The sequence below is a fragment of the Antedon bifida genome, chromosome 3 (assembly GCF_963402885.1).
Source record: "Antedon bifida chromosome 3, ecAntBifi1.1, whole genome shotgun sequence".
NCBI lineage: Eukaryota > Metazoa > Echinodermata > Crinoidea > Comatulida > Antedonidae > Antedon > Antedon bifida.
In genome coordinates, this window is record NC_136228.1 from 28,016,291 (window position 1) to 28,031,842 (window position 15,552).

Sequence of the window (15,552 nt, forward strand, 5' to 3'; positions counted from 1 at the left end):
ATAATAACTAAATTTAAAGATTCATTATTTGTTGATCATATTTCACATTATATGCATGTGATATTGGGTCATGATACTAGAGACCACAGAAGTCAATGACTTGAATGCAACTATAATAGAAACCCAGCTCCTTTGAGGTCTCAAAGCTGGCCCCTTGATAGAGGTTCTCTGTATTCCTCCTTTGAAGTCTCAAAGCTGGCCCCTTGATAGAGGTTCTCTGTATTCCTCCTTTGAGGTCTCAAAGCTGGCCCCTTGATAGAGGTTCTCTGTATTCCTCCTTTGAGGTCTCAAAGCTGGCCCCTTGATAGAGGTTCTCTGTATTCCTCCTTTGAAGTCTCAAAGCTGGCCCCTTGATAGAGATTCTCTGTATTCCTCCTTTGAGGTCTCAAAGCTGGCCCCTTGATAGAGGTTCTCTGTATTCCTCCTTTGAGGTCTCAAAGCTGGCCCCTTGATAGAGGTTCTCTGTATTCCTCCTTTGAGGTCTCAAAGCTGGTCCCTTGATAGAGGTTCTCTGTATTCCTCCTTTGAGGTCTCAAAGCTGGCCCCTTGATAGAGGTTCTCTGTATTCCTCCTTTGAGGTCTCAAAGCTGGCCCCTTGATAGAGGTTCTCTGTATTCCTCCTTTGAGGTCTCAAAGCTGGCCCCTTGATAGAGGTTCTCTGTATTCCTCCTTTGAGGTCTCAAAGCTGGCCCCTTGATAGAGGTTCTCTGTATTCCTCCTTTGACGTCTTAAAGCTGGCCCCTTGATAGAGGTTTTCTGTATTCCTCCTTTGACGTCTTAAAGCTGGCCCCTTAATAGAGATTCTGTGTATTCCTCCTTTGAGGTCTCAAAGCTGGCCCCTTGATAGAGGTTCTCTGTATTCCCCCTTTGAGGTCTCAAAGCTGGCCCCTTGATAGAGGTTCTCTGTATTCCTCCTTTGACGTCTCAAAGCTGGCCCCTTGATAGAGGTTCTCTGTATTTCTAAAGTGTTATTTATATTGAGTTTTCTTTTTGCCATGACTATTTGAGTAATTAATTAACTAATTTAAGTAAAAGTAATTAAAAAACAATTTCAAAATTGTCATTTTTTTCTATTGAAAAAGAACCCCCTTTTTACTACTGTAGGTGAATAAAATCATGCATATTTATATTTTCATTTATTTTTTGTACAACCAATCAGGGCTTCGAACTGTTTGATTTGCTCGCGATAAAAGCTATGTTCGGTTAAAATAAAATTACATAAACACCTGTATGCAAATTAACCTAATTTGATTTACATCATTCACTAGGAAACCAAATATTATTTTTCATGGTAAATAATGTAATATTCACATATTTTCAGATAACTTGCACTTTTTCCATAATTCGTTGTGTACTGATAAAATGTTACACCCCTACCACTCTTCAATGATATGACTACAATTACATTTAATGAGAATGTACTAAACATATGCCAATGCATAAATATGAAATCAAATATTATGATATACCCTAAATATTTACAACAGCCTTTTTAGTATGTAGTCACCTAGTGATTAAAATAATACACTTTATACTAAATTTGTTAAACCTGCTTTTGTATTTTAGCATCTACTACAAATTGGAAGGAAAGCATGTTTTCTATAAGATCAAATTTGATTGATTCCACATGTGTAAAATAATCTTGTACATATAATTTTATTATAAAATGTGTTACATAACATTTATTTTTAAAAGAAAAATGTCATTATTTTCTATTACTGTTCATTCCAAATTTAAGTTAGTGGGGTTTATATTGATCAAACTTGCTTAGCAAAAAAATTGTCTTAACCTTGTTCTCAATGATTAAGTCAGTTTTCAAAAGCAAATATGTTTACAAAATATTTCTTTTTACTCTGGGTACCCGAGTCTAGGACTCGCTCATCTTCTCCTCTTCTTCTTCTCCTCTTCTTCTTCTTCCGTCTGGACACTATTGAGCCAACTTTCAAGACCTACTAGTTCTTTACGCGTCATCTGACGGCTCTGAAACATGGCATAGGTGAACAAAGCTATAGAGAGAACATTTTCGTACTTCAACCGGATGCAGAATTATTACATCATAAACTTGGTACCAATAAAAAAAATTCCAATTTATAAAGTACTACTCCTCCCTTATTCGTTGTAGTATTGAGCTGGGATTTGGCATGGGTATACTACAGGAACATGTCCTCAAAGCTATAGAGCCAGATTTTTTAATTTCAAACCGGATGCAGCCATATGACGTCTCGAAGGTGGTACCTTGGTGCCAAACGATTTTCGGCGTAATATAGCCGTGTTTGGTGTCATTTCAAAGGTCTTGACTTGGAGAATAAGAATATATACAGTAAAACCTATTTATGATATTGTGACGTCACTTCTGCTCCCAGAAATTGCAAAAAATTGCTTTGAGATTTCATATATTTACCTGAACAAAATTATAATTTAAAGCAAAGAATAGTAAAATTGACTGGAAGTCAATGGGTCTTGTTTAGGATTAGGGTCTTATAATTGAAAACTTTTTTTTTTAAATTAGTATAGTGTAAAACTGTGAAATGGCCTATTCAAGTCTTTTTTTATTAATCTTCATTTTTCATGTTTTTGGGTGACGATACATCTTCAAATATTACCACTGATCATATTATCACATGATTTAAAGGTTTTGACATTCTCATAAGAATCAGACAACTTATCAATAATAATATTTAATATCTTTACAAGGAATGTGTTCTGATGCATTTTGCCAAGTATTTTTATTTGTGGAGTGTTTTTATATCTTTGTACATCTTTGCAATAAATAACTTGTAAAATATATAAGGGCATGTTTGAAAAAAAGCACTTGATATTTTCTTTTAATCACCTAGATAGCGGTATTGTGGTATGGATATCAGACTAGCATGTGTAAGGCTTGGGTTCAATGCATGCCGTACCATGTTGTAATCTTAGGCAATACTCCATTACTTCAGATAGGACAAAGCTGTGTACATTCATTGTACATGATAAAGAACTTGGTACCATAATTATTCGAAAAGAATAATTCATGGTCTTGTATACTTCCTCTCTCGAAAAAAAGTCTTGTACTGATGAAATCTCCCAGTATAAAGAAGAAAAAAATCAAAATGAAACCCTTCAAAAAGTTTGTATAAAGTTATGTATGTTGTTTTATGTTTGTAGGCCTATTATCATCTGTGTTTAATTTTAGGCAAGATCTTCCGCTTACTCACAGCTTATTCACTCTCTATCTGTTGATTCACAAACACATTTTTCTCATTGTGTTTCTGGCAATTGATCTTCTATATTCAAATGATATTTAAAAAAATTGTTATGTTCACAGATACATGACTTTGGTGTGTGTCCACATACAATGCTGTAATAGATTTAGATATTAATTTGTTATAGCAACTTCAGTCAAAGTGAGTAAAAACTCATACAATTAATGTTTAGTTGTCCAAGCACACATCATCATTTGATAAACAGTGTAATAATGTAATATTGTTAACAAATACTACAGGGCCAAAATTTAAAATATAAAAATAAAGAGCCTTATAGACAATTGAATCATGCAATTTCAATTAAAAATATTTAATGCTCATTTTTGTAAAAGTTTGATTTATTATGAATAAATTAATCTCTATATGAGGATGCATCTATGTACATACCTGAGGTCGAGGGGTCTGTCTATACCTGCATATTTTACTTGAAGAAGGGCCATTTATAACCAGAGGAGAGTCCATCTGTGATGCATCCACACCAGAGCAGGGTCATCTATGGTACGTTCTGTAACTGTGGAGTTTCGAACCAAGACAATCTAACAACAGGACACTGAGCTCGTCTTGCCAAGACAGGACCTCGTAACTGTCCTTTGATCTTATGTCTGGCTGCGACAAATACCAACAGTATGTACAATGTACAGGAGAACTGATCATGTCACAGCCTCAAATAAACCCTTTGATCTCCGGAGCTCAGCATCCTGTTGTTCCTGTTGGTCAAACTCATTTATAGATGGATGATATTAGTATAAAACTATCGTTGCTCTTTTGCGTGAACCATCAATTTATCCAAATGTAATTTAATTTGTAAACAGCTTGATAATGTTTATTTTTTATTTTATTTTTTCAGTTTTTGTTTATTTTATTTTTAGATGTTCAAATCTAATATACGGTAACAGTTTCATATTTTATTATCTCTTTGTTTCTAGTGCACCTGTACTTCTCAAAAAGTTTTTTTGCTTGTTCTGTGGTTGCACTGTTCCTACTTTATAACTTTGCTTTTTTATGTCTTTACATGAATTGGAATTATACATAGATATCACTCAACCAACCATGTCTGGGATGAGTTCTAAATTAAATGGTGATAAATATTTACTGAAGTTGAATGTGTTTTAATGTATGTGTACTGTACTTTTTAAAGTACAAAACATTTCTATAAATATTATAATGTATCATGATGTTTAGCAAAATTAAAATTATTGTATATTTTTTGGTTAATTACACATTTTAGTCTACTAAAAGTAAGTTTCAGTTGTTTTTTTTTTTATTTATTGTTATTCTTCATTTTCTTGTTTTCTTATCTTTTTCAATTGAAAGAATAAATGTTAAATTAAATTTACCCTATATGACCAAGTAAAGGAGATTTGGCCAAAAGTATGGGGTGGTAATACTGTATACATTGGTGTCTCCACCAATTTTTCTTATAGCATGGAACTGAAAGCAACATAAGTACTCCAAACAATTGAACACAAAAAAATGTTGATACTAGAGCATTTTAATTGAGTTTGTTTTTTATATTCCAAGATCAAAATAAAACATATACAGTACATGCTTTTTCGAAACTGCTTTTGGTAAATTCAACTGAAATCTTTGAATCTCATCATGCGTGTGATATGGGGAACCTGAACCATAAGCACTCAATCTTTTTTGTTATGTTCAGTTGTTGAAAGTCGTTCCGTCGTTTTATTTCACAACATAAAATCCAATTCCCAGGACAATGCAGCGCCCCCAGCTGACCAACGTAATGAAGCTAATGTAAAAGTCCGCCACCTCAGCCCCACGATGGTTTGTTGCGTCAAGTAAGACAATTTTTTTTATTTTTCTAGGTCTCAATTGCATTGTAATTTTGTTATGGAGGGTAAAAATTGCGGTAATGATCCACCGGCCAATCAAGAAAAAATCAGCAGATTTCCCCTTTATATTATACACAACAAATGTCACTCTGTATGACACTTCACACAGGATTTTACAACCATGTATATCAATGGAGTTTTGTTGTTTTCAAATTTCTCAAGCCACCCTGCATCCCTTCAAAAATGTTTCATAGTTTGCTCTAGTCAACTTGTTATTTTCAGTTGAGTTACTTTTAGTAACTGTCCCCAGCCTACCTTTAAATTCCATTGTCTACAGTATATATTTTAATCTTAGGTTATAAACAAAATATTTTGTTATAAATATTATATATGTACTGTATGAAAATCATAGAAGAGTGGGTGCCTGCTAAAATTATACATCATGAGAAAACACCAGTAAAGTTTAATGAGAATTGCTCTAATTTGGAACAAAAGCAAACATAATTTGAGGAACAATTTTTTTTTAATAGTTACATAATTCAGTTACATCAATATGTGAGATTAGCCAGCTTATGGCTCTCTCCCAAGTCAAAGAAAAAGTAGAAAGAAGAAAATTGATCAGTTATGTTTGAGCCGTGATTTAAATGCTTCCAGAATTTCTATGGATCGTATAATATTGTGGTAGGCCATTCCAGATTTTAGAAGCAACGGTAGAAACATCTCCATTGGTTTCGTGGTCGTTGTTGTTTAAGAAGATGTCAGATAAACGCAATTTACAAGATGCTACCTACATATGTTTAACATATACTGGAAATGGACCAGGCTCTACACTGTTATTAAAAGTGAGCAGAGCTCTTTTATAATTTATGCAAAGTTGATGAAAGCCAGTAAATTCAGAATTAGTGTAAGCATGCTTTTTTTCAATTTTGTAATAAATCCACTGTGTTTGTACACTAGTAAAATAATCGTGGATCTATGGAATGAGTGAATATCTTTTAGTCAAAGTATTAATTTTAATAAAGAACTTTGCTCTTTGGTAAAGGCACTGTTGCATAATATAAACACCTTCTAACCTTTGTTTCATATAGCAAGCAAACCTAGCACCTGAAGATTGGAGTACTCATCATGAGATTGCATTAAAATGTTTAAGTTGTAACTAGAGTCTTTGACTGTTTCTATTCTGCTCTGCTTTGCATTGAGCACTTTTGCCTACATGGCCTGGTTCAAGCTTACAACATATTATGTTAAAAAGTATGTTGTGTATTTTATACTTATTTTTATGGCCTTTTTTGGCCTTACGCAATAGGAACGAGCCCAAGAGAAAGAAACATTGATGGCTCTTCTATTAATAAACAGATACTACATATAGCCGTATGATGTCTGGATTCTCAAGAGGCTAACTGTTTAATGTCTATGTCATTTACACCTAAAGTTTATGGGAAGCACCATAAAAATACTTAATAAATAAATTAATATAACAAGTGGCATATTGGTATCCATCAGTCATGCAGTGGTGCATTTTATTCCTCCCTACCCTGTCATAAATTCTATAGACCCAGGTCTTTCTATCTTACAACAGTTTTATTACTATTGTTATAACTTGAAGTAATGTTTACCATCACTAGGTACAAATCCCAATTGATTTATATCGTAAATCAGTGACTTCACTGTCTGTTTTTCTTTCAAGATGTAAAATAAAAAAGATAAGTGTTGTAAGTATTAATAATTCATTTGGGGTCTCTCCACAAAATGCAGAAACATTTTAAATATTTAAAACAATTCTTTAAATGACTAATTGCTAAGTACAGTATATCTTGTTGTTTAAGAATTGTTAAAATATTTGTAAATTTCCAGGATTTTACCTATAAAAGAATAAAAAAATGTATGGCAGTTAAATTTAACAAATTATTTTATGTTGCTCCTATCATATTTTACTACTTTATATAGGTTTATCTATGTTAAATTGTGTGTTATATACAGTATTCAATGTTGTTATATAATGCTTATATTATATAACAAAATTATTTTATTTAACATAAAATTAATTATATATCAAAATTGTATAAATAAAATAAGTTAATAATTTATATCAACATTATTTTAGAGTTTATATGAAAAAAACCCATAAATTGTTGAAATAATAAATATAATATATAATTGTTTTATATAATAAAAAAATTGTTTTATATAATATAAAAATTGTTTGTATAATATCAAAATCGTTTGTATAATATCAAAATTGTTTTATATAAAATCAGAATTGTTTATATAATATATAATTTGTTTATCAAAGATCAAATATTTTTTATATAATTTAAAAATTGTTTTAATATATAATATAGAATTATTTATATAATATCAAATATGTATTATAATATCAAAATTGTTTGCATAATATAAATTTGTTTTTTATAATTATTTAAAATATTTTTTGTAATCAATCAATTGTTTTATAAATCCAAATTTACCTAGAAACATTGACTACAGAGTATAGGTTTGTGCATCCTTACTATACAGTATTTCATAAACTAGGTTCATCACTATTATTATACCAGTTTGGTATGTACAATATATTAATATTGTTTAATATAATCATTGTTTCTTTTATTTTATATATATCTTATACAATCAACTTTCTTTTATGCAATATAAGCATTAATTTATAAAAATAAAAAATGTTCCCAAATATTACAAAAAGTTTTATTTATAACATTAGAATTTGTTTTCATTAGAATGCCAACATTGTTGTAATATTGACAATATTTGAATTGTTATCTATTGTTTGGTATTAATTTTTTTATTTTTTATTGAAAAACATGTTTTTTAAACATTATTTTAATGTCGAAAATGCTTTTTTTTGATATCGATTAAAATTTAAAAAATTAAATTAAAAATCAAATTGTAAACGCTTTATTAAGTATAACATTTCTTTATGGGTGTCATTCTTGGAAATGACAATCTTTTTAACAGATTTGACTGAATTCAATGTGATATAAACAAACTGTAATGTAATCTTTCATCAAGTATACCTATGTTTGACCCTTTTGTAAACATTCTTGCCAATTACCTTTCTAGCATTGTTTCCTTCAATATTATAACTTTAAGAAACCATCAATTTTCCTCTACTTGCCCAAGTTTTGAGATCATCCCTGTAGAGAGTAAATCTAAACAAACAGAAGACCCATCTGTCATCTTGTGCCAGTGATGGTGACCCCATGCAATAAACTCACCGACAGGTTATAACATACTCCCCCAAGTTAATTTCAAACAAGGCGTCTAATGGTCTGTACTCTACTTTAGAGAAATTCAAACCCAAAATGCATAGAAAACATCAATAAATGACCTTTTAACTATTCAGGCACAACACAATAATCAAAACGAATACAATGTTATAAAGTCTGTTTGTCTGTTATGCCAAATTAAATCAATTTTCACTTCCATTTGTATTTGTGAGAATATATTTCTTGTTTAAGATTATTTTATTATTTTAGGGAAAAAAAGTACAATTTTTAAATGTGTTATAATGTAACAACATTTATCAATTAATATGATAATTTTAGAATAAGTCTTTAATTCTTTTTCTGTGATAAAAAATACAATTTAATAGATATTTATAGCCCCTCCCCCACCCCACCCCAATCCCTATATTTTTAATTCTCTATCTAAACCCAATAATTAAATTCATTCACTAGCCAATTCATTTGTTAATTCATTCTTTCATTACTTCCTTCATTAGTTAATTCATTCATTTCTTTTTTTCATGCATTTATTAGTTCATTATTGTTCAGTCATTAATTTATTAGTTTCTCCATTTGTTGATTTATTCATTTATATATTTATTTATTTAGTAGTTATTCATTCATTAGTTCATTCATTCATTAGTTCATTCCTTTATTCAGTAGTTCATCATTCATTTATTAGTTAATTCATCCATTTGTTCATTTTATTCATTCATTCATTAGTTTATTTTTTCATGCATTCATTTTTTCTTTCACTAGTTCATTTGTTCATGCAGTCCATTCATTTATTCATTCATTCATTCATTCATTCATTTGTTACTTCATTTATTTTGTTATGCATTTGTTAGTTCATTCATTGTTCAGTTATTCATTCATATAGTTCATTCATTCATATAGTTCATTCATTCATTTGTTTATTTATTACTACACTCTTTTATCCATTTGTTCATTCATCCATTCATTCCTCATTCTTGTAGTTAATCTTTTTTCTATCAATTATTTTTCTTTCATTCGTTCATTTATTAATTGATTATTCCATTTTTCGTTCTTCATTCATTCTTTCATTCTCTCAGTGTATTTTCATTCAATCTCTTCAGTGTAAACTACAAATAGTGTGAAATAAAATCAAATTAAATGAACTAGTTAAAAATCTAGAACTTTAATCAGAAAGGGAAAATCCTGATGAACTTTACGTCTGTGGTACACTTTAAACGAGAAAACTTCAATCTGTGAAAAACACGCCTTTTCAAAGCAAGGTAATTAAATTGAATGATTGTCCCAATTTCTCATTGAAATGATGTACATTGACTAAAGTTCACTTACAAAGCACTTTAAGTGATTTTAAGGTAAAATTCAAACCGTGTTTCCAGTCTTTAAATTCCATACTTGACATTTAAGCTTAAACCCGTACAAAGCATTAGTAATATTTTTCACATCAAAACATCTGAAAGCTGGGATGCTTAGGCTAAACATACACATTATCTCAGTTCAGTCACATACAGTACATTTCCTTTTGTCAATAAATATTGTACCTTTCTCTTTTAAAAATCAACCTTTAATTGATTGATTTTTTGCAAGATTTTCGCATTTAAAAAAAATTTTAGTTCTTGTATTCATTAAAAATAACACAGATTTGGATTAATATTATAACAAAAAATATAAAAAGAATTTAATTAAAATGAGTTGTGTACCGAGATTCAGTGATTAAAAACAATTATTGAAAAGCATCCTCGTATTATTGTGTGTGGGTATGTTTTCAGCATCAACAACCACAAACGGTGTGTACCACATTCGGAAAACACCCCTATTCAGGAAAAATTGTTTAACCTAAATTTGTTGAATCGTCAATAGTTATTTATCTAACGAAACTTAATTAGCATACTGGTTTTAAAAAGTTGGGTGCGATTTACCAAAATTTGTTCTTACGTAAATTTATAAATACATGATGTTAGTATTACTTCTATATAAGAAGTATGGGGGCATTGATAAATGAAAAAAAAAGTAATGGAAACCGATATAAATTGATGTAGACGCCAATTAAATAAATTATTGTCGATTGACAGCAACTTTTTAAGTTGAAATATCTATTTTTTAAGAGATTCAAGTACTATTTTTTTCAAAATGAAACTTGAAAGATTTTCTTAAGAAGAATTAGGTCAAATAGAATGTTTGTGACACAGATTGTGTTGTTTTTAGTTACTGTAAACTTTCTATACAGTATGTTATTTTAATGGCATGTTCAATTATTTGTTTTATTACCAGGCTAGCTGTGTGGCATGATTTATTGAGTACATGGTTCCTAAAATAAATAAATTCAAGATTATTAAATTGTCAATCAACCGTTTTGTAAATAAATTGGCATCGGAAATTTATTTTCACATTAAAATTTATAATTCAAATATAGATTTCAAATAAAAAAATTTATTTTTTTTATTCTCCCCAGTCAATTGACACATTTTCTTAATCAAAATAAATAAATAATAAAATATATCATAAACATTTTTAAACAATTTAGAAAATCTTTTTTGTATGTAAGATTATGCTTCATTGTAAAATTCACAATTTGAAAAGGCTAATAATTGTGAAATGGGTTAATTAACAAATTGATTAATTAATTAATTGAGGATGATCAAATTAGCAGGAAATTGTTGTATACTTGTTTAGTCTATCAATGTAAATATTTACAAACCACATCAATCAAGCTAATTAGTTATTCAATTATTCTATTATGTTCTATCTATAGGTTTACTACAATTTGCCTTATCCAATTACTTGTGTACTACAACTGTTTCAAATTGAAAAAAAATCTTACAATGTGTAAAAAAATTTAATGATTTGTTACATTTATTACACACGTTTATATATAGTCATAATTGTACATTGTCTTTGAACATTTTTTTAAATTTTATATATTGCAATGCAGTAGAGTATCTATATTAAGGGAACATTTTGTTGGCCTAACCCTTATATAAATTGTTACAGGTAATTGTTTGTAGTGTTAAAACATAGATTGACTCTTGATCATTTCATGAGAAAGTGTCACTTGAAAAGTCCAACGGAGAGTTCCATCTATTGTATATCATTTATTAGTGTTGTTTTACCTTTTGTGGGTCACATGATAAATTCTCTATTGCACTCTTAATTATGTCATCAAGAGTGCGAGGATGATGATATGAGAGTATTGCAATTTTGTTTTGTGTGTTCATTTTTGTTACAAAAGCAACAGCACGCACAGGCTAGGCTGTTATAATTGACTAATCATTTTCAACCTGTAGTGTGCGCCATTGTTCTACTCCGCATCCAACAGTTGAGTGCTGCCTTTTGGAATGTTTTGGCCTTGGTGGCCTAGCTTCTCTCTAAAAGTATAGTTAGATGTGTTAAAATAATGAATGTTTTGTATTCATGCAATGGAACAAGTATTTCATTCGGTGACAATGAAAAACATTTTTACTCTGCCTCACCTTGTGAAAATAATCCTTCACCCCTTAAAATTATTTTTACCATTTACTCATAAACATTCATTATTTATACTGATGTTAATAGACATATTCATATCTTGCTCCAACCCCCAATGATATAATGTACTATCTCTTTAATAGGAAGTTTAGCAAATTTTAAAATTAGACTAATTAATTATTCAATTATTGAATTAAAATGTGGATCATCATCAATATAACTGACATGACTGTAAACCACAAGGTTCAAGTTTCATGATAAACATTTTGAACATGCTCATTATTTTAACATAGGACTAATTTCCCCTACCCTTAAATCAAAACGAACGAGGTTTTTAACTGTACAATGACTGCACTTAAAAGGTCTTGGCTGTCACTCACTGTCATGGCGCCGACTATAACACACTACAAATACTGACATCAAGTTTATTCATGTCAACTTCTAATTTCAAATCTTTTTTTTAATCCATTAACTTTTATATAAACTTTTTTAATGTAAATTTGAGGATTTATGAAGTAAGAATAATAATTGTAATTAGATAAGTCATGATTATTAACTTTGGTAATCATTATAAATCATTTTATTGATATTTTTATTAATTAAAATTCAAACTCAGAAATGATAAACTTCACATATAATATATTTATTTTAGAAGTTGTCATTTTTATGTTCTTTTTTTAAATTAATAAATTATTATCATAATTCAAATTATATAATACTAATACCTTTTACACTTGTTTGTTGATATGCAGTGTATAATCTTTTAAAATCAAAATTTCTTTGAATATTGTATCTTGTATCTGCCATGACAACATTTAAACATTTTAACAATGATTTTGGATCATTACCACATATACAGTGACAAATTTGAAAACAATATTTCCTGGATAAAAGTTAAATTTACTTTTTTTAATGCTATAATTCTGTACTAATGTATAATTTTGTACATAAAACTGAAAAAGTTTTTTTACAATACTAAAAAGTTTAAATCCCTTCAATTCACATCATGTCCCAAAAGCTAATTAATTTGGGGTATGTTGATGCACCCAACATATAAATTTGTCTCTAACCTATGGGTCAGTCATACGCCTGGTTTGCATACGAGAATATACGTCAAATATTTATCTGAAAATATCTAGTACTAAAATAAAAATTGTTACGCACTAGATTGGCGCAGTTCATCAATCAACATTTTTATACACTCGCTACTTAGAGAACAAAATGACAGACGTACATAGACTACAGATATCCAATCTAGAGGTGACTAATTATAGGAATATTGACACCTTTTAAGCAGGAGTAGGAATGGGGCCGGTCACAATGTAACCAGAAGAAATAGGCTTGATGTGACAGGTAGATGGATGAACAACAGAGGTGATGGAAAAAAGTAATCAACTTAATGAAACTTGGAAATATGCCAAAGATAATATTTAGTTGAAGTATAAAAAAAAAGTAATGAGAATGAATCAGTTGAGGTGAAATTGACTGATAATAATATAAGTTTGTTTTACTTGTAAACATTAGACAGAATAGACTTGCAAGAGTAAAGTTTTTAACAGTAGATATATATCGGAAGAAACAAGCAAAATTTTCATGTAAAGGCCTATTTACGCTAGGACGATAACGTTCGACGATAAATATATTATTATTCGTTTTTCCTACATAAAAAGTTTTCATCACAGAACTATAGGAAAACCATCTATGCTGCCTTTGTCCAATCAAATAACATCATGATTTGTAAGAGCAAATAATATTATGATGATACAATTTTATTGATCATGATGACATTTGATTGGCTAAAAAATATTATTTTAATGAAAGACAGCATTTATGGTTACTATAATTCTAGAATGGAAACTTTTCAAATTTATTTTGTTTTATGAAGAAAAATTGTATCCATTTATTGTCGATCGTTATCATTCTAGTGTGTCGCAACCTTAACACTAATGGTTTCATGGAGTAGGGTGCTCCGTATGTCAGGATATATCAGGCCTTTCCTTTTGAAAATTGTAATTGCACTCAACACATTCAGGTGTTCTGTAGGTGTGTTGTTTGTATCTTGGCGTGTAGAAGTGAAAATGTAGAAAAAATGGTTTACTTCGTAAACGATAAAAAAACGTATTTCAAAACCGGTATTTGTGAATTGAGACTGGAATAAATAGTGGTTTCTAAAATTTGTTTTTTTTATATGGACCCGTTTATCTTATTTCAAAATACAGTATTTAAATACGTATTCTCTTGCTCACTATAAATGGTAGAGGTCGAACACACCTGTTATGTCTGCAGGACTGGCTAGCATCTAGCTCTATACAACTTCTACATTCGATATTTTCTATGTAAAAATTGTGAATTTTGCTTATTCTCCATATAATCTTTGCTTAATGTATTATTCATTTTTTATGCTTGAACTTGATAATCATTATCCAACCAAAAATGATATCTGGAGACTTTATGAAAGCTATAATTTCTGTTAAATACATCCAAACAAAAAGCACTATTTTAACTAAGCTATTTAAAAAAAAATATTTTATTTATTTTTTTTAATGAAGTCAAATATTTTTCTAGCATCTTTATATTATTTAGACAACGCTAAAGAGCAGTGAAAAAGCAAGAGAGAAACAAACATAATTGAAAGGGAAATATTAAAACTATAACATTGACAGTTAAGCTTCTGTCAATGAACATGAGAACATCATTACTAATTAAGGTCTGTGAGTTTCATTTTGATGAATCAGAAATGTCCCTGTTCATATGTTCACTCGTTAAATTTAGACATTTATCGATATTGATCAACTGCCATTTTGGCTAATTTATAGGTCACCATGGTACTTCTAATGCTGAATGCATTGCAGTTTTTTTATTTATTAATTTAATTTTATTAATGTAAGTTAATATAAAAGAAATTAAACAAAAAGGGGTTTGTAATGTGTTTATGTTTCTGATATAAGCAAATATTAACTTATGAATAAATTAAAGTACTTCCAATTTCTTGACTGGGAACAAATTTGAAATAAATTTTTATTTTATTCATTTTAGCATAATTAAAACAGTGTGAGTGTGCCAAGAAGCAGCAAGGTTAGAGGACAACCCTCACCAAGTCATGCCACACCAACACTCAAAGCATACAATACAAAAACATGAATCAAACAACGTTAAAATTAAAAAAAGATTAAACACACGTCCCAAACCAAAAAGTACCTACAAAATTCTAAATGAAATTCTTAATAGAATATTGAATTTTTAAGCAAACCACAGTTAAAGATAAACATCCAGAAGTGGTTCTCTATTCGATTCATAACATCATCTGTTGCAAAATTGAGTAGACATGTTTCATGTAATTTTCAATTTGGTAACTTTCAAATAAATTTAGGTAGCAAATTACAAAATGTTAAATAATCCATTTAATACGTTGTGATAGCGGAAAAGTGATTCAACCTCTGGAGTAAAAAAAAATGGCACTTAACTGCAACGTCATTACTGCACCCTGGCATTAACCGTTCGGCCATTTGACTGTACGTGTCTGATTTAATCTGTCAAAAGATTTAGCAGCAGATATCTGAAGACTACAATGACCGTATTACTGTTGTTGCGATGTTTACAGCTTGTCACATGGACAGTAATAAATCTACATCAATATGATTTAGATAAATGTGCATCTTTACTGTACAGACAATCAAAAGGTATTAGCTTAATGAAGACGATGGCGGTGATGTGCACTAACGATTAGTACCGCTTGGCCGTGAATGCCTCGTGTATATAAGAAGCAATTACCAGTATCATTAACTGTACTAAATAATGAAGCGAGTATTATAGCCAGGCTTC

General features: G+C 29.7%; 1 protein-coding gene across 1 annotated transcript in view; it reads right to left on the reverse strand.

Moving 5' to 3' along the window:
* Window positions 1-15,552, reverse strand: part of LOC144836884 (target of rapamycin complex 2 subunit MAPKAP1-like) — a 105,416-nt gene that overhangs the window by 40,821 nt on the left and 49,043 nt on the right. The gene's annotated exons all lie outside the window — the stretch shown is intronic.